Source organism: Chlorocebus sabaeus, chromosome 9, assembly GCF_047675955.1.
Source record: "Chlorocebus sabaeus isolate Y175 chromosome 9, mChlSab1.0.hap1, whole genome shotgun sequence".
In the NCBI taxonomy this organism is placed as follows: Eukaryota; Metazoa; Chordata; class Mammalia; order Primates; family Cercopithecidae; genus Chlorocebus; species Chlorocebus sabaeus.
This window is the reverse complement of record NC_132912.1, coordinates 35,885,479-35,907,552: the sequence shown is the minus strand read 5'-3', so window position 1 is coordinate 35,907,552 and position 22,074 is coordinate 35,885,479. Positions and strand designations below refer to the sequence as shown.

At 42.5% G+C, this 22,074-nt stretch overlaps 1 pseudogene; it reads right to left on the bottom strand.

The window, feature by feature from the left end:
- Positions 1–9,659: 9,659 nt before the first annotated feature.
- On the bottom strand, positions 9,660–10,450 carry LOC119620004 (small ribosomal subunit protein eS4, X isoform-like; annotated as a pseudogene).
- Positions 10,451–22,074: the final 11,624 nt, after the last annotated feature.

Sequence of the window (22,074 nt, the reverse complement as noted above, 5' to 3'; positions counted from 1 at the left end):
CCCACAGCCTTTTGTATGGTACTTTAGTGTAAAATGCCTTATGTTAGCATAAACTGAGTATTTGTCACATTCAGTTATATTAGACTGAATATTCTTAAAGAGTAAGAATCAGTCCTTATCTATCCTTTAGACTACTGGGATCAGCACAGTTTATTTAGTTAAATTGAATACCTTCAATCAAGGCCTCCAAACAGCAGTGACAGACTCAGTATCAGTTCTTTAAAAGTATCTGGTTGCTGAAGACAACAACCACATATCTATTGTTGGGGTAGCTGGGTGCAAAACCAAAAAAGGAAAGAGAATAATACTTTCAAGTACTTACTACGTACAGTGCATTATTATGTCCTTTTATATAATTCAGTCAGTCAGTCATTCAACAAACATTTATTGAGTCTCACTAGCGCTGTGCTAGGAGATGGGAATACAAAGATAAGAAGTCATAATCGTTGCTTTTGAGGCACTAATAATCTAATACAGCAAGTATATCAATGAATTCAGTCTAACATGATGGAAGCAATGATAGAGGACACATGAAGTGCTTTGGGAACACAGAGACTAGATATATACGTTCAATTATCTGGGCAGCCAATTCCTTCCAGAGGAAGTATCCTTGAGATGAGCTTTGAAATATAAGAAGTCAGCTAGATAAGGAAATGGGGAAGGGCATTCTAGGGACAGGGAAAAGTATGCACAAAGGCTTGGCAGCATGAAATACCACCATGCTTGTGGGAGTGGGGGTTATGGCAGGAAACAAGACTATAGAACTGGGCAAGGGCCAGGATATGAAAGACTATGGGGATAAGTTTAGGTTATCCTGAAAGCTAGAGGACATCTTGAAGGCTTTAAAGCCAGAGAGTGATGGGATCAGGTTTGCCCTTTAGAAAGTTCCCACTGGCAGTGACTTGGAGAATGCATTGGAGCGAAGACAGGTGGACTAGTTAGAATAGACTAGTTAGAATGCTTTTGCAGTCGTCTCACAGGGGAGTGATGAGAGACAAAACAAATGGGAATAGAGAAAAAGAAAGCAATAAGAGAGGGAGACTAGATTCCATGAAACTTGGAGATTGTTTGGACGTGGGGTGGGCTTAAGAATGAAGAATCTAGGATTATTCCCACGCATTGCCTTGGATGATGATACAACTTAGACTAGGGTGAGGGAGGTGAGGCACTTGCCTCAGACACAAAATTAAGGGGAATCTCCCAATACTCAGCAAGATAAATAATATTTTAATGCAATATTTGCAAAATTAAAATGACGGCAAGAGTCCGGGTGCAGTAGCTCACGCCTGTAATCCCAGCACTTTGGGAGGCCAAGGTGGGGGGAATCACTTGAGGTTAGGCGTTCAAGACCAGCTCAACCAACATGGTGAAACCCCATCTCTACTAAAGATACAAAAATTAGCCAGGCATGATGGTGGATGCCTGTAATCCCAGCTACTCGAGAGGCTGAGGCAGGTTGCAGTGAGCTGGGATCGCACCACTGCACTCCAGCCTGGGCGACAGAGTAAGACTCTGTCTCAAAAAAATAAATAAATTAATTAAATAACTCCAAGAAAACCCATGATGAACAAAGAGTCAAAATTTTAGGAAAGAATGTGGCTGTGCTTGCATGATCTGGTTTCACTCACCTCGCCCTAACCCTGGCCCTGAATAAGAAAAGTATTGTTAATTCATTTTCACTGAGAAAACTGCAGTCTAGAGAAGTAAAATTACTAACTGAAGGTCACACAGCCAGCAAATGCCAGGATCCAGGGCCCTCACCCCGGGAGTGCATAAGGCAGTGCCCCTCTCCACTGCGGCACCCTTGCAGGGCTGAGGTCCCCTGGCTGCAGTGGTGAGTGCTGTGCTCTCTTCCTTACTTGCTTTCCACTTTTAGCAAATAGTAACTATGTCAATAAAGGGAGGTGTCCTCAAACCCTATTGTCTTGAGTTGAGTTTAGCAGTAAAACAAACAAAAAAAGTCATATACAAGCAGAGAGTTAAGTGTACAGGTTACAAAAGTAATAAAATCTTGAGCTAGACCTAGTGGCTCATGCCTGTAATCTGAGCACTTTGGGAGACTGAGGTGGGAGGATCACCTTAGCCCAGAAGTTGGAGGCTGCAGTGAGCTGTGATTGCATCACTGTGCTCCAACTGGGGTGAAAGAGAAAGACATTGTCTCAAAAAAAAAAAAAAAAAAAAAAAGAAAAGAAAAGAAAAGAAAAGAAAAGAAAAGAAAAGAAAAGAAAAGAAAAGAAACAAACAAACAAAGAGAAAGAAATCTTTGAGAGCCAGTCTGGACTCAAATAGCAACATCAATTTCTGAAGTTTCTGAAAGCGTGGAATCAGCAAATACAGAATTGATCATGCAAATGATGACCCATGGTGTCAGTACACATGCATTAAGTATAGTTACTTGGAATCAATACGATCGAAATAAGTAAATATATGGGCACTTTGGCACTCAGGTCCTTCATCTCAGAATTCCTGGAGGTTCCACTCTGCCACCAGATCTCAGTTGGCATCTGATATGGTTTGGCCGTGTCCTCACCCAAATCTTGCATCAAATTATAGTTCCCATAATTCCCTTGTGCTTTGGGAGGGAACCACTGGGAGATAATTGAGTCATGGGGGCTGTTCATGGTAGTGAATAAGTCTCACAAGATCTGATGGTTTTATAAGAGGAAACTCTTTTTGCTTGGCTCTCACGCTTCTCTTGTCTGCCACCGTGTGAAATGTGACTTTCACCTTCCACCATGATTGTGAGGCCTCCCCAGGAATGTGGAACTATGAGTCTATTAAATCCCTTTCTTTTGTAAATTGCCCAGTCTCGGATATGTCTTTATCAGCAGCATGAAAACAGACTAATACAGCATCTGTGGAAAACAAGTAATCTTTCTTTTAACTTGGTCAATTCCAGAGATTTTGAGCTCTCAATACAGACGTGAGCCCTACCAATGCCTTTAGACAGAGCTTCCCTCTGCAGACTACTGTGAAGAATGTGTTTTGTTTTTGTTTTGAGACGGAGTCTCACTCTCTCCCTCAGGCTGAAGGGCAGTGACACAACCTTGGCTCACTGCAACCTCTGACTCCTAGGTTCAAGCAATTCTCCTGCCTCAGCCTCCTGAGTAACTGGGATTATAAGCACATGCTGTCACACTCAACTAATTTTTGTATTTTTAGTAGAGACGGAGTTTTCCCATGTTGGCCAAGGTGGTCTTGAACTCCTGACCTCAAGTGATCTGCCAGAATGCGTTCTAAGTGGCTCTGAGTAACAAACTTCCCAGTGTTGACGATGTCCTAGTACATGACCTAGACTGATGACAATTCTCAGCCCAAATTATGGTGGCTTTAGCCACTGCAAATCTGTATAAGGTACAGAATAGCACTAGTTACATATGTTTTCATATTTTTTTCTCTTCGTGATATGAATCCACTATAATGCACTAAAAGATTATTTATTTACTGCTGTAATTTTGTTTTCCATTATAGCTATTGCTTCCCAAAGTCAACGTAAAAATAGTTTACTACTGGTAACTTGCTTGGTTAACCCAACTTATGGAATATGTTAGTATAGTAAATGTTTTATATAAACAGTTTTTGAGGGCACAGCACAAGTCAAAAGTCCACAGAGGCAATGTGACTTAATTTCTGGAAAATTAAGAGTTTCATGAACATCTAAGAAATGAAATAGATGAACATATATTTAATGGTTAGTGGCACTAAAATCAAACATTAAGGCTAATTGCAATGTACTTATCTCACTTGACCAGTTAAAATGGTTTTCAACTCATAAAATTCTGCCTTTGAGGTAGGATTACAACATGTAAAAGTTTTTCAGTGTGATTTTAACAAACCTAGCCATTTATTTAGGACCAAGACCATATTTTTGATCAGGGACATTTTCTCCTTGTTCAAGTACAGTTGTAAATTTGTTTTATTTTGAAATATTTTAACATAAAAAAATGTTTAGCATGTAATGTTATGGGCACCTATTCAGCAAAAAGCCCCATTTAAGTTGTAAACTTGGTATAACTGAAGCTTTCTGTGCACTCCTCCCCATTTCATTCCCACTTTTCCCATTGGGTACTGACATCAATCCCAGTTATTCTTGCTACATGTTACCTGTATCAGTCCGTTATCATACTGCTATGAAGAAATACCCCAAACTAGGTGATTTATAAAGGAAAGAGGTGTAATTGACTCTCAGTTCTGCATTGCTGGGGAAGTCTCAGGAAACTTACAATCATGGTGGAAGGCAAAGGAGAAGCAGGCACTTCCTTCACAGGGTGGCAGGGAGTACATGCAGGAGAAATGCCAAATGCTTATAAAACCATCAGATCTTGTGAGAATTCACTCACTATCACGAGAACAGCATGGGGGAAACCACCCCCATAATTCAATTACCTCCACCTGGTCCCACCTTTGATACATGGGGATTATGGAGATTACAATTCAAGATGAGACTTGGGTGGGGACACAGAACCTAACCAGATCATTCCACCCCTGGCCTCTCCCAAACTTCATATCCTTTTTACATTTCAAAACCAATCATACCTTCCCAACAGTGCCCCAAAGTCTTCATTCATTCCAGCATTAAACCAAGTCCAAGTCCAAAGCCTCATCTGAGACAAGGCAATTCCCTTCCACCTATGAGCCTGTAAAATTAAAAGCAAGTTAGTTACTTCCTAGATACAACGGGGGTACAAGCATTGGGTAAATGCACTCATTCCAAATGATGAAATGGCAAAAATGAAGGGGTTACAGGGCCCATGCAAGTCCAAAATCCAGTGGGGCAGTCAAATCTTAAAGCTCCAAAATCATCTCCTTTGACTCCATGTCTCACATCCAGGTCATGCTGATGCAAGAGGTGGGTTCCCATGGTCTTGGGAAGCTCCACTCTGTGGCTTTGCAGAGTACAGCCCCCCTCCCAGCTGCTTTCACAGACTGGCATTGAGTGTGGCTTTTCCAGGTGCATGGTGCAAGCTGTTGATGGATCTACCATTCTGGTATCTGGAGGACAGTGGTCCTCTTCTCACAGCTCCATGAGGCAGTGCCCCAGCAGGGACTCTGTGTGGGGACTCTGACCCCATATTTCCCTTCCACACTGCACTAGCAGAGGTTCTCCATAAGGGCTCTGCCCTTGTGGCAAACTTCTGCCTAGATATCTAAGCATTTCCATACATCCTCTGAAATCTAGAAAGATATTTCCCAACCTCAATTCTTGACTTCTGTACACCCACAGGCCCAACACCACAGGTAAGCCACCAAGGCTTGGGGCTTGCATCCTCTGAAGCAACATCCTGAGCTTTACCTTAGACCCTTTTAGCCATAGCTGGAATGCAGGCCACCAAGTCCCAAGACTGCACAAAGCAGCAGGGCCCTGGGCCCGGCCCATGAAACCATTTTTCCCTCCTAAGCTTCCAGGCCTGTGATGAGAGGGGCTGCCAAGAAGACCTCTGACATGCCCTGGAAATATTTTCCCCATTGTCTTGGAGATTAACATTTGGCTTCTCATTACTTAAGCAAATTTCTGCGGTGGGCTTGAATTTCTCCTCAGAAAATGGGTTTTTCTTTTCTATTGCTTTGTCAGCCTGCAAATTTGTCAAACTGTTATGCTTGGCTTCCCTTTTAAACATAAGTTCCAATTCCAAACCATCACATTGCAGATGCATAAAACTGAATGCTTTTAAGAGCACCAAAGTCACATCTTGAACACTCTGCTGCTTAGAAATTTCCTCTGCCAGATACCATAAATCATCTGTCAAGTTCTAAGTTCCACAGACCTCTAGGGCAGGGGCAAAATGCCATCAGTCTCTTTGCTAAAGCACAGCAAGAGTCACCTTTGCTCCAGAATAAGTTCCTCATCTACATCTGAGACAGCCTCAGCCTGGACTCCATTGTCCATATCACTATTAGCATTTTAGTCAAAACCATTCATTCAACAAGTCTCTAGGAAGTTCTAAAATTTCCCACATCTTCCTGTCTTATTCTGAACCCTCCAAACTGTTTCAACCTCTGCCTGTTACCTAGTTCCAAATTCACTTCCACATTTTCAGATGTTTTTATAGCAGTGCCCTACTATCTTGGTACCAATTTACTGTACTAGTCCATTCTCACACTACTATGAAAAAATACCTGAGACTAGGTAATTTAATAAAGGAAAGAGGCTTAATTGACTCATAGTTCCGCATTGCTGGGGAGGCCTCAGGAAACTTACAATCGTGGTGGAAGGCAAAGGAGAAGCAAGCACCTTCTCACAGGGTGGCAGGACAGAGTGAGTGCAAGCAGGGGAACTGCCAGACACTTATAAAACCATCAGATCTCATGAGAACTCACTCACTATCACGAGAACAGCAGGTGGGAAACTGCTCCCATGATCCAATTACCTCCACCTGGTCCTGCCCTTGGCACGTGAGGATAATGGGATTACAACTCAAGATCAGATTTGGGTGGGGACACAAAGCCCAACCATATCATTATCCCTCTGAACTGTTGGGTACATTCTTTAATGACCGGGGGCTTTGGGATGTGGAGAAGAATACTCCTAGCTATTTGTACTTTGTTTAATGCTCAGATTATTAAACCTCATATATCTAATATTTGAAAACTAAATTTTCTTGAACATTTAAGAATTAAATTTAATTAATTACATTTCCCCAAACAATTTTAAACTGTAATTACAAATATATTTATTAGTATGGTTGATTTCTAAGACATTTCAAACACCTCAGATGGTATATGTAAATAAAACATACAAATGATAATAGAACGTATTATTATACTTAAATTATTTTTGAGACATCAGAGTAACGGGCTAACTTTATTATGTTTGTAGTTATTTTTATACCTTTTTTGGGTTATAGTTATTTTTATTTTAATAACATCTTGAGTTTTCGTAACAATATTTTTGATACATTCCCAGGATTGCAGTAATCTTACCAGATCCAAAAGAAAAATACTCCATAGAACAGCCAAGGTTGTAAGATGTGGTTTATCAAAGATTATTCTCCAGAGCACAGGACTTGAGGGCTTCTTAGGTGAGTCGAATCTGATCCCTGGTCATGGGGGCTGAACTTCTTGTTTATAGTAAAGCTCCACTTAACATCTCAGTAAAACTTTTCAAGATCATTTTCAGCCTGTGTTTTAGTTTTTGCAACTTGCTATCTTCCTTCAAAATAGTTTACTTTGAGCAGGGAACGGAGACTCATGTCTGTAATCCCAGCTCGCCCTTCCTTCCTTCCTTCCTTCCTTCCTTCCTTCCTTCCTTCCTTCCTTCCTTCCTTCCTTCCTTCCTTCCTTTCTTCCTTCCTTCCTCCCTCCCTCCCTCCCTCCCTCCTTCCTCCTTCCTTCCTCCCTCCCTCCCTCCCTCCCTCCCTCCCTCCCTCCTTCCTTCCTTCCTTCCTTCCTTCCTTCCTTCCTTCCTTCCTTCCTTCCTTCCTTCTTTTCTTTCTTTCTTTTTTTAAGTTCTGGGATACATGTGCAGAATTTGCAGGTCTGTTACATAGGTATACATGTGCCATGGTGGTTTGCGGCACCCTGTCTCCTAGGTTTTAAGCTCCGCATGCATCAGGTATTTGTCCTAATGTTCTCTCTCCCCTTCTCCCCCACCCCTCGACAGGCCCCGGTGTCCGATATTCCCCTCCTGTGTCCATGTGTTCTCGTTCAACTCCCACTTATGAATGAGAACATGTGGTGTTTGGTTTTCTGTTCCTGTGTTAGTTTGCTAAGAATGATGGTTTCCAGCTTCATCTATGTCCCTGCAAAGGACAAGAACTCATTCATTCTTTTTATGGCTGCAATTCCAGCACTTTGAGATGCTGAGGTGGGAGAATCAATTGAGCCCAGAAATTGGAGGCTGCAGTGAGCTAGGATCACCCCACTACACTCCAGCCTGGGCGATATAGTAAGACCCTGTCTCTAAAACACAAAACAGGCTGGGCGCGGTGGCTCACGCCTGTAATCCCAGCACTTTGGGAGGCCGAGACGGGCGGGTCACAAGGTCAGGAGATCGAGACCATCCTGGCTAACACGGTGAAACCCCGTCTCTGCTAAAAAATACAAAAAACTAGCCGGGCGTAGTCCCAGCTACTCGGGAGGCTGAGGCAGGAGAATGGCGTAAACCCGGGAGGCAGAGCTTGCAGTGAGCTGAGATCTGGCCACTGCACTCCAGCCCGGGCGACAGAGCGAGACTCTGTCTCAAAAAACAAACAAACAAAAAAACACAAAACAAGCAAAAATCCAAATCGTTTACTTTTTCTTTATAGTCCTCGTTGGTTAGTGTTAGATAACACGTTCTGCTATTATATATTCACCTGGTCTGTTTTCATATTAAAACCCTCTTCATTTCTTCTTGTATTTCACTATAACCTGTAGGACTATCAAGAAGTTTAATTACCTAGGAGATGCACAGTTAGCTTTCCTCTTTAAGACATTTGACACATTTATCTCTATTGAACTATTTTTTTGCCTCTTATGTGTAACCAGCTGCTGTAATTGTTAAACTCCTATCTTCCCTGCTGTTGTGTGTGACCACTGGGGACAGTAATTCTTCCTGTCTTTTGTATAGTCTCTACAATTTCTAGGACTTTTTAACAGTGTTGTATTCAACATTTTTCTTATACAGATAGGAAGAATTATACATCCATACTTGATTAATAGGTAAAAAAAGAAAGAAAGAAAACACATATGCTTTCTCTTTTATTTATTAAAATCAATACAAATAAAACATATTTCCTTATAATCACTCTTTTTTTCCAGTACATTACCTTTTGTATAATTTAGGCTGATGTTCCTTTTTCAGGTATCATAAACCCTTGGCCTTTTATAGATTCGATTTGTTCTAACTAAGTTTATTAACAGTAATATTTATTGTTCATGATGGGAAACCATTTAAGTAAGTTGCTTTGCCCTGTAGCACTGTTCTGGCATCCTTAAAGAAGTTCTGGCTTTTTGGCAAGACATGAAGTTCCAAAAACCATCCTGATTTTTCTTGCTGCAAGACATGGAATCAGCTGTTCTCTAGGAGTCCTTTTCTTTTTGGTAGGCAGTAGTATTAGAAACCAACTTATACTTATATCTACCTGCATAAGAAAAATGTTGAATACAACACTGTTAAAAAGTCCCAGAAATTGTAGAGACTATACAAAAGACAGGAAGAATTACTGTCCCTCGTGGTCACACACAAGAACAGGGAAGAGGAGTTTAACAATCCCTGCAGCTGGTTATACATAAATATGCTGCTGTTGCCATGGGACCAAATTCAAGAGTGATAGAGCCAGAAAATATATGTTTTAAAGCCAAAAGCTTATACTGAGTTTTCCATTTAAATACATGATGTTACTATACTCTACTTTCCTAATAGTAGAAAGTTTTATCATTGCCTAACTGAGAAAAGCCATTCCCTACCACAAGAAGGAAAATCTCTAACAGCTGAACATTGATTTCACCAAAACTCCTCCCAGGAAATATAAGTTCCCCACAAATAACACATTTTGATTTACTATTCTGTTTAATTAAACAAGTGCATAACTGAAGCATTCTGAACACAGATGTAGGAGGACTTAGGTGTCAGGCTGAGGATCACTTATGTCCTTTTTTTTTTTTTTTTTTTGGCTATTAATCATGTCACATTATTTTTAATTATGTACAAAGATCTAACATGTCACCCAGGGACCATTTCACCCACTGCTCTGTTTGGTGGCCAGTCTTTGGTCTCTCTCTTCAGCAATGGTGAGGCGGATAACCTTTCCTCGGGGAAGAGAAATTCATGGTTTGTTGCCCTTGCCAATAACTAAAATGTTGGAAATTCAAGCGGTAAAGCTGTTGCCATTGGCATCTTTCACGTGAACCATGTCAAACGATCCAGGGTGCCTCTCTCTGTTGCTGATCACACCAATTCTTCCCAGGTTAGCACCTCCAGTCACTATACACAGCTCACCGGGATCAAACTTGATGAAATCAGTAATTTTGCCAGTCTCCAAATCAATCTGAATGGTGTCATTCACCTTGATGAGGGGATCAGGATAGCAGATGGTGTGAGCATCATGAGTCATCAGATGAGAGATTCCTTTTGTGCCCACAAAGATTTTTCTCACTTTGCACAACTTGTACTTGGCCACCTCAGGTGTAATAAGATGTATATCAAAGTGACTCTTGGTGTCATAGATCAGACAGAAATTATCTCCCTTCTTGTCAATGCTGATGACATCCATGAATCCAGCAGGGTAGGTTATATCAGTTTCAGACCTTGCCATCGATCTTAATGAACGGCTGCATGCAAATTTTTACTTCATCTCCTGTCAGGGCATACTTAAAGTCTGTTCCTTAGGAAAATGATGAGGGGGAGACACTCTCTCAACTTGTAGGGACCACTGGATGGACGAGGAGCAAACACACTGGACAATGTATCCAGCATCCAATGCTTTGGAGCTGCTACCTGCTTCAGATGCTTCTTGGGACTATGAGCCATGGTTGCATTAGGCAAGGAAAGAGGATCACCTATGTCTTAAACCTTTCTTTTCGCAATAACAGAATAACTAAAGCTGGGTCATTTATAAAGAAAAGAGGTTTATTTAGTTGGTTCTGCAAGCTAGGAAGTACGAGAAGCACGGCTCCAGCATCTGCTCAGCTTCTGATGAGGGGCCCATGGTAGGTTAAAACATGATGGAGAGGCTGGGCGTGACGGCTCAAGCTTGTAATCCCAGTGCTCTGGGAGGCCAAGGTGAGAAGATCATTTGAGGTCAGGAGTTCGAGACCACCCTGGCCAACATGATGAAACCCCATCTCTACGAAAAATATACAAAAAATTAGCTGGGCATGGTGGCGTATGCCTGTAGTCCCAGCTACTCGGGAGGCCTAGACAGGAAAATCGTTTGAGCCCAGGAGGCAGAGGTGGCAGTAAGCCAAGATCGTGCCACTGCACTCCAGCCTGATGACACAGCAAGACTCTTTTTCAAAAGAAAAAAAAAAAAAAAACATGGTGGAAAGGTCAAAGGTGAAGTGGACATGTGTAAAGAAAGGCAAAACCTAAGGGATGTCCCGGCTTTATAACAACCTGCCTTTCTGAGAACTAATCCATTCCCAAGAGACCTAATCCAAGACTAATCCAAGAACTCACTCACTACTGCGAGAATAACACAAGTCATTCATGAGGGATCCACCCCCATGGCCCAAACACCTCCCACTAGCCCCACCTCCCAACGCTGCCACTTTGGAGATCAAATTTCAACATGAGTTTTTTGGGAAAATAAACTCAAACTATACCCATATCATAGCAATCTACAAAATCATGAAAGCCATCAGGGTTGCCATAACCACACTTAAATTATTTTAACTCTGTTATCTAAGGATCCCAGGAACGCAAGCAATAAGAATTTTCACTCAAAGACTTTGCAAAGGAGTCTCAATTCTCATTTAAAGCTTTAATGTCATCATAATGTCGGGTTCCTTAGCCATCCTAAAGGCTGTATGCTCTGAAGCATTTACTTGTTTCTTTTACAACATTAAAAATGGAACACTTCCATTTTTAGGGCAAGCAATTTGTTTTATTGGAATTTCTTGGGTAGTCTCCAGCTGTGCAGGCCAAGTGACTTATCTGGGGGTCACAGACACATTCTAAACTTGTGAGCTCTTCATTTCTGAGTCGATCAGAGTGGAAACTGTATTCAGCTTGTTAACACACATTTAGTGAGTCTCTCTTATACACCTGGCCCAAATATATATAGGAAATAGAGTTTGGAAATGAAAAATGTTTGTTTCGTTCCTTTAAACCACCTCTAAGAGCTAGACTAGCCTTTCGGAATCAAGGACTATATATCAAGGACTGTACTTCTAAGAGGATCAGCTCAACTCCTGAGTGTTGCATGGTAATGGGGTCAGTCCTAGAGATGACTCATGGATTGAAATTGGTCTAGGAGGGATCAGCAGTGGCCCTGATTGTGTGTTGGTTATGTAGTGGAAGGAAGAAGAAAGAGGGCTCTGTAAAGAGGAAACTCAGTTAGGAAGTGGAAGGACCACAGACTTCTGGGCTGACCCTCCCTGGAGTGACCTTGAGCCCCTAATCTGGTCTGGGGATGACCCCTTTGAATATATTGGAACAGACCCAGAACCCCAAGGCTGGAGCACTATTCCCATTCAGGGAATAGTGATGCATGTGGGCCAATCAGTGGCTCACCTAGCCCCACCCTATTCCATGGCTACCCCACCAGGACCTCGTCTTCTTTGGATCCCGTGCTGCAATGATCTGGGATGCATTTCTGTGTGTTTGAAGTCTTTAGGTAGCAGCTAGGAGAACTACTATTTCTGACATTAAAGAAATCATGTTTGGTGATCATAAACCAGTTTCATCATTTAATCTTTTTGTATATCCAGACTATGACCTTCTCTCTCTCTCTTTCTTTCTTTCTTTCTTTCTTTCTCTTTCTTTCTTTCTTTATTAATTTGCCAATTCATTTATTTATCAAATATTTTTCAAGATCTTTATGTGCACATAGCAGTAGTTAGGAAGGTGAGAGATTAACAAGCACAAAATGTATTCTGTAGAGAGGTGACTGCAGTATTACATGGTGTGACAAAGTGACAATTTAGGGACAAGTTTTGAAAATGAGATTCTCCAAAGTTGAATTGAAATAAGACATAAAGTGCGTAAGATTAGCCATCCATAGAAGTTACTCAACCTGACTGACACAAATGAGTCTTCCCCATAGTAACAACTGTAAATATAACTACATTTGTAATTGGGGAAACATAATATGAGGTTATGTTGTCCTACTATAATAACAAAAGCATTCATGTGTGGGGAGAAAGGGTGAAAAAGAAAAGTATTGGCTAGGCGCGGCGGCTCATGCCTATAATCCCAGCACTTTGGGAGGCTGAGGTGGGTGGATCACCTCACCTCAGGAGTTCAAGACCAGCCTGGGCAACAAGGTGAAACCCCATCTCTACTAAAAATACAAAAATTAACTGGGCATGATGGCAGGCACCTGTAATTCCAGCTATTCAGTAGGCTGAGGTATGAGAATTACTTGAATCCGGGAGGTGGAGTTTGCAGCGAGCCTAGATCGCGCTACTATACTCCAGCCTGGGTGACGAACGAAACTCATAACAACAAAGAAAAGTATCGCTAGTGTGCTTCCAGCACTGTCCAAGGGAGAGAAAATAATAGACCAGTGTTTGTTATCTAGATGGACATAGTCCCAGAGAGAAGGCTAATATTTGCATAGTGCTTTACTTTACAAAGCGCTTTCATGTACATATCTCTTTCAACATTCACAATTGCCCCATAAACACGCTATCATTATCATTCCTGTTTTATTGAGGAGGAAATGGAGTCTGGAGGCAAAGTGACTTTCCAAGGTCACCTTGTCAATGGAGTAGACCTAGGAGTGATCTGAGTTGAAGGTGAGTGGGGTACTTTCCACTTCCCTGTAGCTGTCTCATATACGCCAGTGAAAACCCACCACAAGGCCAGGCGCGGTGGCTCACACCTGTAATCCCAGCACTTAGGGAGGCCAAGGCAGGAGGATCGCTTGAGCCTAGGAGTTGGAGACCAGCCTGGGTAACATAGTGAGACCCCATCTCTACAAAAAATATAAAAATTAGCCAGGTGTGGTGGTATTCCAGCTTCTCCAAGTCCCAAGGATTGCTGGAGCCTGGGAGGTCGAGATTGCAGTGAGCAGCAATGGAGCCACTGCACTCCAGCCTCAGTGACAGAATATGAAAGACAAAAACGGGGGCTGGTTTCAAGTTTTTGCAACCTGTGTAGCTGTGACCTGCACCAGGGAGGGGCTTACTCTTAGTTTAATGCTTTATTGTCACTATCCTGAAGTTCATTAATAATTTTTAAACAAGGAACTGGGTATTTTCATTTTGTACCAGATCCTACAAATTGCACAGCCAGTCCTGACTGTACAAGTGATGGCTACCAGCTGGGCATGAGAGTCTTGGGAGTTTGTCCCAAAGTTGTGGGAGCTTGAAAGGTATATGGGACCTGGAAACAAGGACAGGAGAGGAAGTAGGCATAGGGAGAAACATGGGGAAAGGCAGAGTGGTAGGGCATACTGGGCACACTCTCCAGAGTGATACCATCTTGCAAGCTTGCTGCCTTTGGTTCATTCCAGAATATCCCTGATAAAGAGTTATTGAAAGTAATGACAAAGACTACAATTACTTTTGCACCAAACTAATACCACAACAGGTCGGTATGCTTAGTCCTTACATGTCTCCAAGGACACCATGGTTGACTTGATTGACTCTTGGCCAGCAACTGGGAATATGGCTCCTGAAATGTTCTTTATGGTAGTGACAGATAGTTTTTGTTTCTTTTTGGGACAGAGTCTAACTCTACCAACCAGGCTGGAGTGCAGTGGTATGATCATAGCTCACTGCAATCTTGATCTCCTGGGCTCAAGTAATTGTCCCACCTCAGCCTCCTGAGTAGCTAGGACTACAGGCACGCAACATCATGCCCAGCTAATTTTTAATTTCATTTTCAGAGAGACAGGGTCTCGCTATGGCGCCCAGGCTGGTCTCAAACTCCTGGACTCAAGTGATCCCCCTGTCTCAGTCTCACAAAGTTTTAGAATTACAGGCGAGAGCCAATGCACCTGGCTATGATTGATGGTTTTGCTACATATACTTGGAGCAGTGGGCCACACTGTACTGGTTTGTCGGGTTCTTTGCACAAATATCAAGACACTTTGGTTTTTTTACTGGGATCTTGAGTGTTGGTTGCCATGACTGGTTGTATAGCAGGAGGTACCTTTGTGACCCACCTGCTACAAAACCCTCAGATTCTGAGACTCATATATACCAGATAGCTCTACCGGAGAGAAAGTGCTCCTGTGTGGCTGTGAATGAGGAAGGAAATCAGAGGCCTATGCTGGGCCTCACAGGACCCTCCCTGGACTCCTCTGTTTTCACATTCCCTGCCATTTTTGCTCAGTATGCTTTGCTGCAATGAATCTTCAAGCTCTGTCACTGAGTCTCGTGCATCCATCTGGCGAATAAGCAAAAACAAGACAAAGTCTTTTGAAATAGTCCTTACGCTATTGTCTGCATTTTTCTTGATCAGAATCCATGTGGGTTTTTTTTAATCACACACACAAAAAAATTCACTATGACAAAAATTTGGAACTCAGGAAAGAAAAGTATTCGTTAATGAGCTACAAAAATAAGCCATGGCAATGAGCAAAATGCAGGTGGGTGGAGAGGACGCTTGTAACTCTGATCACAAGAAAAGTGGTCATTTCTTTAACGTATGAATGGTTCCTATAAACCAAGAAGAAAATCCCAACAATCCAACAGGAAAATTATTGAATGGATTACGCACACAAAAGATATGATAGTTCACTCGAAAAGGAAAGAAAAGATTACTAAGCAATAAATTCAAAATTAAACCAAAGTAAGATACCAATGGCATGAATCAAATGCTTTGCTGACATTGTGGGATAGGGTACGGTAGATTTATATATCACTTATGAGGGTACAAATTAATACAACTTCTTTGGATTTTAATTTCCCAATAGTTCTAAAAATTTTAAATGACCTGTCCTTTGGCCTAGTGAATCCACTCTAAAAAACTATCTCACAGATATGGTTCCTGAGTATAGGTTAAATAAAAGACATTCACTCACTGAATGCTGTTTATAAAAGCAAATGTATAAACAATCCATGTGTCCATCAACAAAATTCCGGCTGAATTATGCTTAATCCATACATTAGAAAAGTATAGAGCAATTCAAAAAAAATAAGATAAGGCCAGGCGTGCTGTGGCTCACACCTGTAATCCCAGCACTTTGGGAGGCCAAGGCAGGTGGATCACTTGAGGTCAGAAGTTCGAGACCAGCCTGGCCAACATGGTGAAACCCCCATCTCTACTAAAAATACAAAAATTTGCCAGGCGTGGTGGCTCATGCCTGTAATCTCAGCTACTTGGGAAGCTGAGGCAGGAGAATCACTTGAACTGGGGAGGCAGAGGTTGCAGTGAGCCAAGATCACACCACTGCACTCCAGCCTGGGCTACAGAGCAAGAATGTGCCTCAAAAATAAATAAATAGGCCGGGCACGGTGGCTCAAGCCTGTAATCCCAGCACTTTGGGAGGCCGAGACGGGCGGATCACTAGGTCAGGAGCTCGAGACCATCCTGGCTAACACGGTGAAACCCCGTCTCTACTAAAAAATACAAAAAACTAGCCGGGCGAGGTGGCGGGCACCTGTAGTCCCAGCTACTCGGGAGGCTGAGGCAGGAGAATGGCATAAACCTGGGAGGTGGAGCTTGCAGTGAGCTGTGATCCGGCCACTGCACTATAGCCTGGGCGATAGAGCGAGACTCCGTCTCAAAAATAAATAAATAAATAAATAAATAATAAATAAATAAATAAATCTATATGCACTTGACATCTTCAAACCCTTTGCCACTGTAGATGAAAAATGTAATCTGCATAACACAAATAGCGCAACAAAATTTATGAAAAAGGTATATTTGCTATATCTTTGATATGCATGTATATGCATAGAAAGGGTTTGTAAGGATGTAGACCCACTTTTTAACACTTCCTTTAAGAGGAATGGAATAGAAAGGTTTTGATTTTTTTTCCCACTTTTCATTCTATGCGTTTGCTTGTTTTTACTAGGAGAATGTATGCTTATGTTACATTTGTGGACAGTGAATAAAAACAATAACTAAGTCAAGAGAATCAGGTTCACAAAAGCCTTACCTGAAACTGCTACAGGATGAACACCAGGAAAGGTAAAACCTGTTTCTCAGGACAAGGGAATTTCTGTGCCATTTGTGTGTGTGGGAGAAACCCCCAAATTCTCCCAATAAATTGCGAGTCCCGTAGGATAGGCACGCATTTGATGGCCTTGAAGAAGTGATCCTTGTATTTGCCGAACCCCTGAGAGGCCAGGCAGGCCACAAACACATTCCAGATTCATTGGGCGACTGGGGCCAACCACGTGCTCCAGACGCCGCCTCCGCCGGCAGCTCCCGGCCCAGTTGAAATCGACTCCCCTAGAATTTCTCCAGGAAACTGTTGGGTGGGTAGAGCTCTAGCCCGCAGCTGCTTTTCCACCTGCCAAGGCCTGGGTGCTTCCTGCAGGGCCATTTCACCAACAATGACTCCTACCTCTTCTCGGCTTCCAGGATGAGCACCGAGGCCAATTTCGCCTCGCTTCTGCGGTCTCCTACAGCGACTCATTGCTGAACCCGGCCATCTTTGCAGAAGTCAGCAAACTGGATGGTAGGGTGCAGGATTTGCGTGTGGTGCGGGGAAACGGAAGACAGATCCAGTACCAGAAGGTGTGCATGAGGTACAGGGCGCTCTGCGTGCCCTGCAACCCGCTCCTGTACGCCCGCCAGGTGGACCAAACGCTCGACCTGAGCAGCATCTCCTTCCCCATCTGCAACCACGGCCGGCATCCTCTACCTGACTGGCTTCTTTGGAGAACGCATCTTGGGGGGCAGCCTAGGAATGGGCCAGTTACTCCTGTGGGCCAAAGCCGGGCGGCTGCTGTACTACCTGAAGACCGAGGACCCTGAAAACGACGTGCACAGCAAGCAGTGGCTCACCCATTTCCTCGACTAGTTTATCAACCTTAAGAACACCTTGGCCTTGAAGAAAATTGAGGTACCTGGTGGTTCGGGTTTACAGGGAGGCCAGGAGAAGGTGGGAGGGATGAGGAAGACTTGCCCCCAGAACCCTAACAAAAGCAGTGCCTGACAGCTTGATGGGGTCCTTGCCTCCAGGCTGGGTGTGCTCTGCTGCCTCCAGGCTGGGTGTGCTCTGCTGGATAATACTTAATCCAATTTTCTGAACATGACAGATACCAGGAATTGTGCATTTTCGGTAACATTCTAGTCAATAACACAAACCCTGTGTCCACCAGATAGGCCAGTTCAGTACAGACATTGATCTTCATGTTTAATTTGGGGGTTTGGTTTCTAATCAAATTATAGTACTCTGAAATTCTACTTTTAGTTAAAGTCTTCACTGGCTTTGGGGAGCCCCCTAAAACTTGCTTGGAGCTCTCTGGGATTAAAAAACAAACTTTTAAGTAAAAGTTCCATGGTGTTAAGAAGGTAACTAGCTCAGCATTTTTCAGATTAGATACACATGAAGCACCGGCTTAGCATGAGGTCCATGTCAGCTGTTCAGCTACTGCTGGGTCAGCAACCCTATTAAGATGTATAAATGGAGAAGCAGTGGGGGTGTCAGGGCACAACATAGGCGGGAGCGGTGGCCACGGCCTTCATCCGCCTGTGGAGAACGAGGTATCCTTGGCGGTTCAATGGTGTTGCTCCAAGTGACATACGTCATGATTTTGGTGGCTGAAGGGTTTTGCCTTGTGTACGTACTAGAGTTTCGGGATCTCTTCATTTGTGGATGGACAGGTTCATCTGTGTTGCTCCAAGCAACATAATTTTATTATTTTGGTGGCTGAAGGCTATTCCCTTCAGTATAGATACTAGAGTTTCCTGATCCCTTCATCTGTGGATGGACAGGGTTCTACACGGGGCTGCGGATGACAGGGTTTCCAGAAGCTTTAAGACTGAAGCGTATTCCATTGTGTATCTACACAGCAGTTTCTTTACCCCTTCATCTGTGAATAGCCAGGTTGACGTGATTCCTGGATTGCCTGGAAGAAGCAAATACAGAAGACACCATTGAATTACTAGTTTAGATAGCGGGAAAGAGACATATGCTTACTGTTATCTTCTCTTGGCACATTTGACGTATTATAGAATTTATTTTACTTAGTGTATTTTTGTGGCAGGCAGTCCAGTTTACATCACTTTCCAGACAACTGGAATTTTAGGCAACTTCTATGACAGTGATCCCTGTGTTTCACCTGGCATACATTCTCATCATACTGTTTGCAGTCACATCATGCTATTGTGCTGGATCAAAAGTATTATCTGTGAAACTCAAGAGAAGGCTGGACTTGCCTACCCGACTCTTGCCAGTGATGAGGATCTTCGGGTGGTCAGCGCATCCTCATCCATCCCCACCCTGCTCGGCTGTGAGCCCAGCTGTCCACCCCGGGGTCCTCCTCTCAGCTTTTCAGCAGGGAAAGCTGCCCAGAATCCATGTGTTTTTATGAAACATCCATCAATTTCATTTAATAATACTAAAGATTGATCATGATAATAGGCATAATGATAAACCTCAGTCCCATTATGTCTTTTTCTTAAACTGCTTTCTAAAATTTGAAATTTGTTATTTTCTTCTGAAGATTTTGGAGGGTCTAGTTGAATTTCAATAATTTTAAATGACTTTTAAAAAAAACCCCACAAAACCCTGTATGATCCAGATACCATCTCGCCACTTGGAGAGTACCTTTTATTTTGGAGACATGTGCACTTGCTAAAATAGGCTTGGAACACCCTACAGAGTGCATGCCTTTGGGTCCTCTTGGATTGATTACTGCCATTCTTTCTTCTCCCGCATTCCAGAGGCACTGACTCATGGATTACAAAGTGTTTCAAAATTCTACCACATATGTCCCTGCCAACTCTAGTTTGATTTTTATATCTTTGCAAAAACTTGACCTCTAATGAGGTCTTAGGTTTATTTAATAATCCACTGAGTTAAAAATAACTAGACTTAGATTGCCTTTATATGGTATTCATCTGTATACTCAGCTCTTAGGCTATTGGTTAGGACTTATACAGTTAAAAAACTCAAGATGCATATTTAGAAGATGTCAGAAAAACACTCACTTTCTAAGTCTTCAAAGCTATTTTCTTTCATGTTGTCTCTCCTGACCATTGAGAATGCTCTTGAGGCCAGGCACAATGGCTCACACCTGTAATCCCAGCAGCTTAGGAGGCCAGAGTGGGAGGATCACTTGAGCCCAAGAGTTCGAGACCAGCCTGGACAACATGGGGAAACCTCGTTTCTACAAAAAATACAAAAAATTAACCAGGCATGGTGTCGCACACCTGTAGTCCCAGCTACTCAGGAGGCTGAGGTGGGAGGATCCCTTGAGCCCAGGAGGTTGAGGCTGCAGTGAGAGGTGATTGCACCACTGCACTCCAGCCTGGGCCACAGAGCAAGACTCATCTCAAAAAAAAAGAATGCTCTTTGTTTATATTAATACTATGCATATGGTTATTTTACTATTTTTAAACTTTTCATTAAAATATCTTATTGTTGAAATATAATTTATATTTCATTTCAATTTATAGTTTTATGTGTGCATATATATATATATCTCCCTTGCTTTGCAGAATATCTGTACTAAAACATTTGACTATAAAGACAAGTTTCTACCTTTATACTCCCATCGTCACAACTGGGGTTTGTGTAGAATGCTCATTACCTCCCTTGCTCTTTCAACTCTTCAGGAAGTCAGGCATTGTGAGAGGTGAAGGGAATTGTCACTGTAATCTGTCATTCGCCGCAGAAGCTGAAGTTCCTCTTGTCACACTAAGCTCAAAAATCTTCAGAGGTTCTCTTCTCTACCAAATCAAGTTGAAACCCCGCTACTGTTTTTAAATTTCCTCTGTAGTCTAGCCCTATCCTGTCTATTTGATCCCATTTTTCACCACTCCCCAGCATGGACACTTAGCTCCTTACTGTGCTTAAAACAAGGCTGACCATATAGTAAATATATGCACACTTATTGCTCAGTTTTTCGTTTTTAAGAGATGGGGGTCTTGCTATTTTGCCCAGGCTGGAGTGCAGTGACTATTCACAGGTGTAATCATAGGTCACTGCAGCCTCAAACTTCTGGGCTCAAGCAATCCTCCCACCTCAGCCTTCCAAGTAGCTGTGACTGCAGGCATGCATCACACCCTGCTTACTGATGGATTTTAAAAGATAGAAACAAAATATTCTAACACACTATCAGCATATGAAAAGAGGCTATTACAAAAACATTTATGAGACAATTGGAGACAGCTGAACTTTCACTAAATATTTGATATTAAGAGATTATTGTTAACTTTTTAGGTGTTAGTGGTATTGTGTATCGTGTTCATGTTAAAAAGGAATCCTTGCTTTTAGGTGTATATATATGATATCTGGGATTTGCTTCAGAATGATTGTTGGAGTGGATGGTGGTACAGATGGAACCTCACTGATAATTCTTGATTCTGAGTGATGAGTACATGGGAGTTCATTGTACCATTCTTTCTACTTCTGTTTGTGTTTGGAAATTTTTATTTTAAAAGCTTTTAAATGTTAGCAAAAGTGAAAAAGCAAAAACAAACAAAAACTTGTGACTGAGAAGAGGCTGCAACTGTTGACAAGCCAATGGCATATGGCAGTGGCTGGGGAGACTGCAGGGGTTTGGGGCTTGGGAGAACTTTCAGAACTTACTTGACTCCAGGTCAGAGTCTGGTAAGAGAATTCAGCAATTCTCCTTGCTCTTTCCTGAACCTTTTTTAGGGCTTTCTCCTGATTTTTTTTTTTTTTTTTTTTTTTTTTGAGATGGAGTCTTGCTCTGTTGCCCAGGCTGGAGTGCAGGGGTGCGATTCCAGCTCACCACAACCTCCCCACACAACCTCTCAGGTTCAAGTGATTCTCCTGCCTCAGCTTCCCGAGTAGTTGGGACTACAGGCACGCACCACCATGCCCAGCTAATTTTGTATTTTTAGTAGAGACAGGGTTTCACTATGTTGGCCGGGCTGGTCTCGAACTCCTGAATTTGTGATCCACTCCCCTCGGCCTCCCAAAGTGCTAGGATTACAGGCATGAGCCACTGCGCTCAGCCTCTCCTGATTTTCTGTAACCAGTTATGAGATGGGCTAAATCTGACCTGACCTATCAGTGAAATCATTACATACTTAAGAGGAAGATCAGAAAGCCCATTTCATCCAGAAACATCTCTCTTGTGTTATGCCATACATGCCTGAAGTTCCATAAACTGAAGCAGTGAGCACCAGTTAATGTGATGCCCTCAATAAAAATTACACACGCAGTTTCTTACGCAGGCGCAATCACACATGGTATAACTTGCTTTTCCACTTTGGTGCACAAATATAATCTTACCTCATTTGGAGAGTTGACTGCTTGAATGCCTACTTGTTCCACTTCCAGGCAAACTAATATATCTTCTTTTCTTTTCTTTTTTCTTTTTTTATTAGCT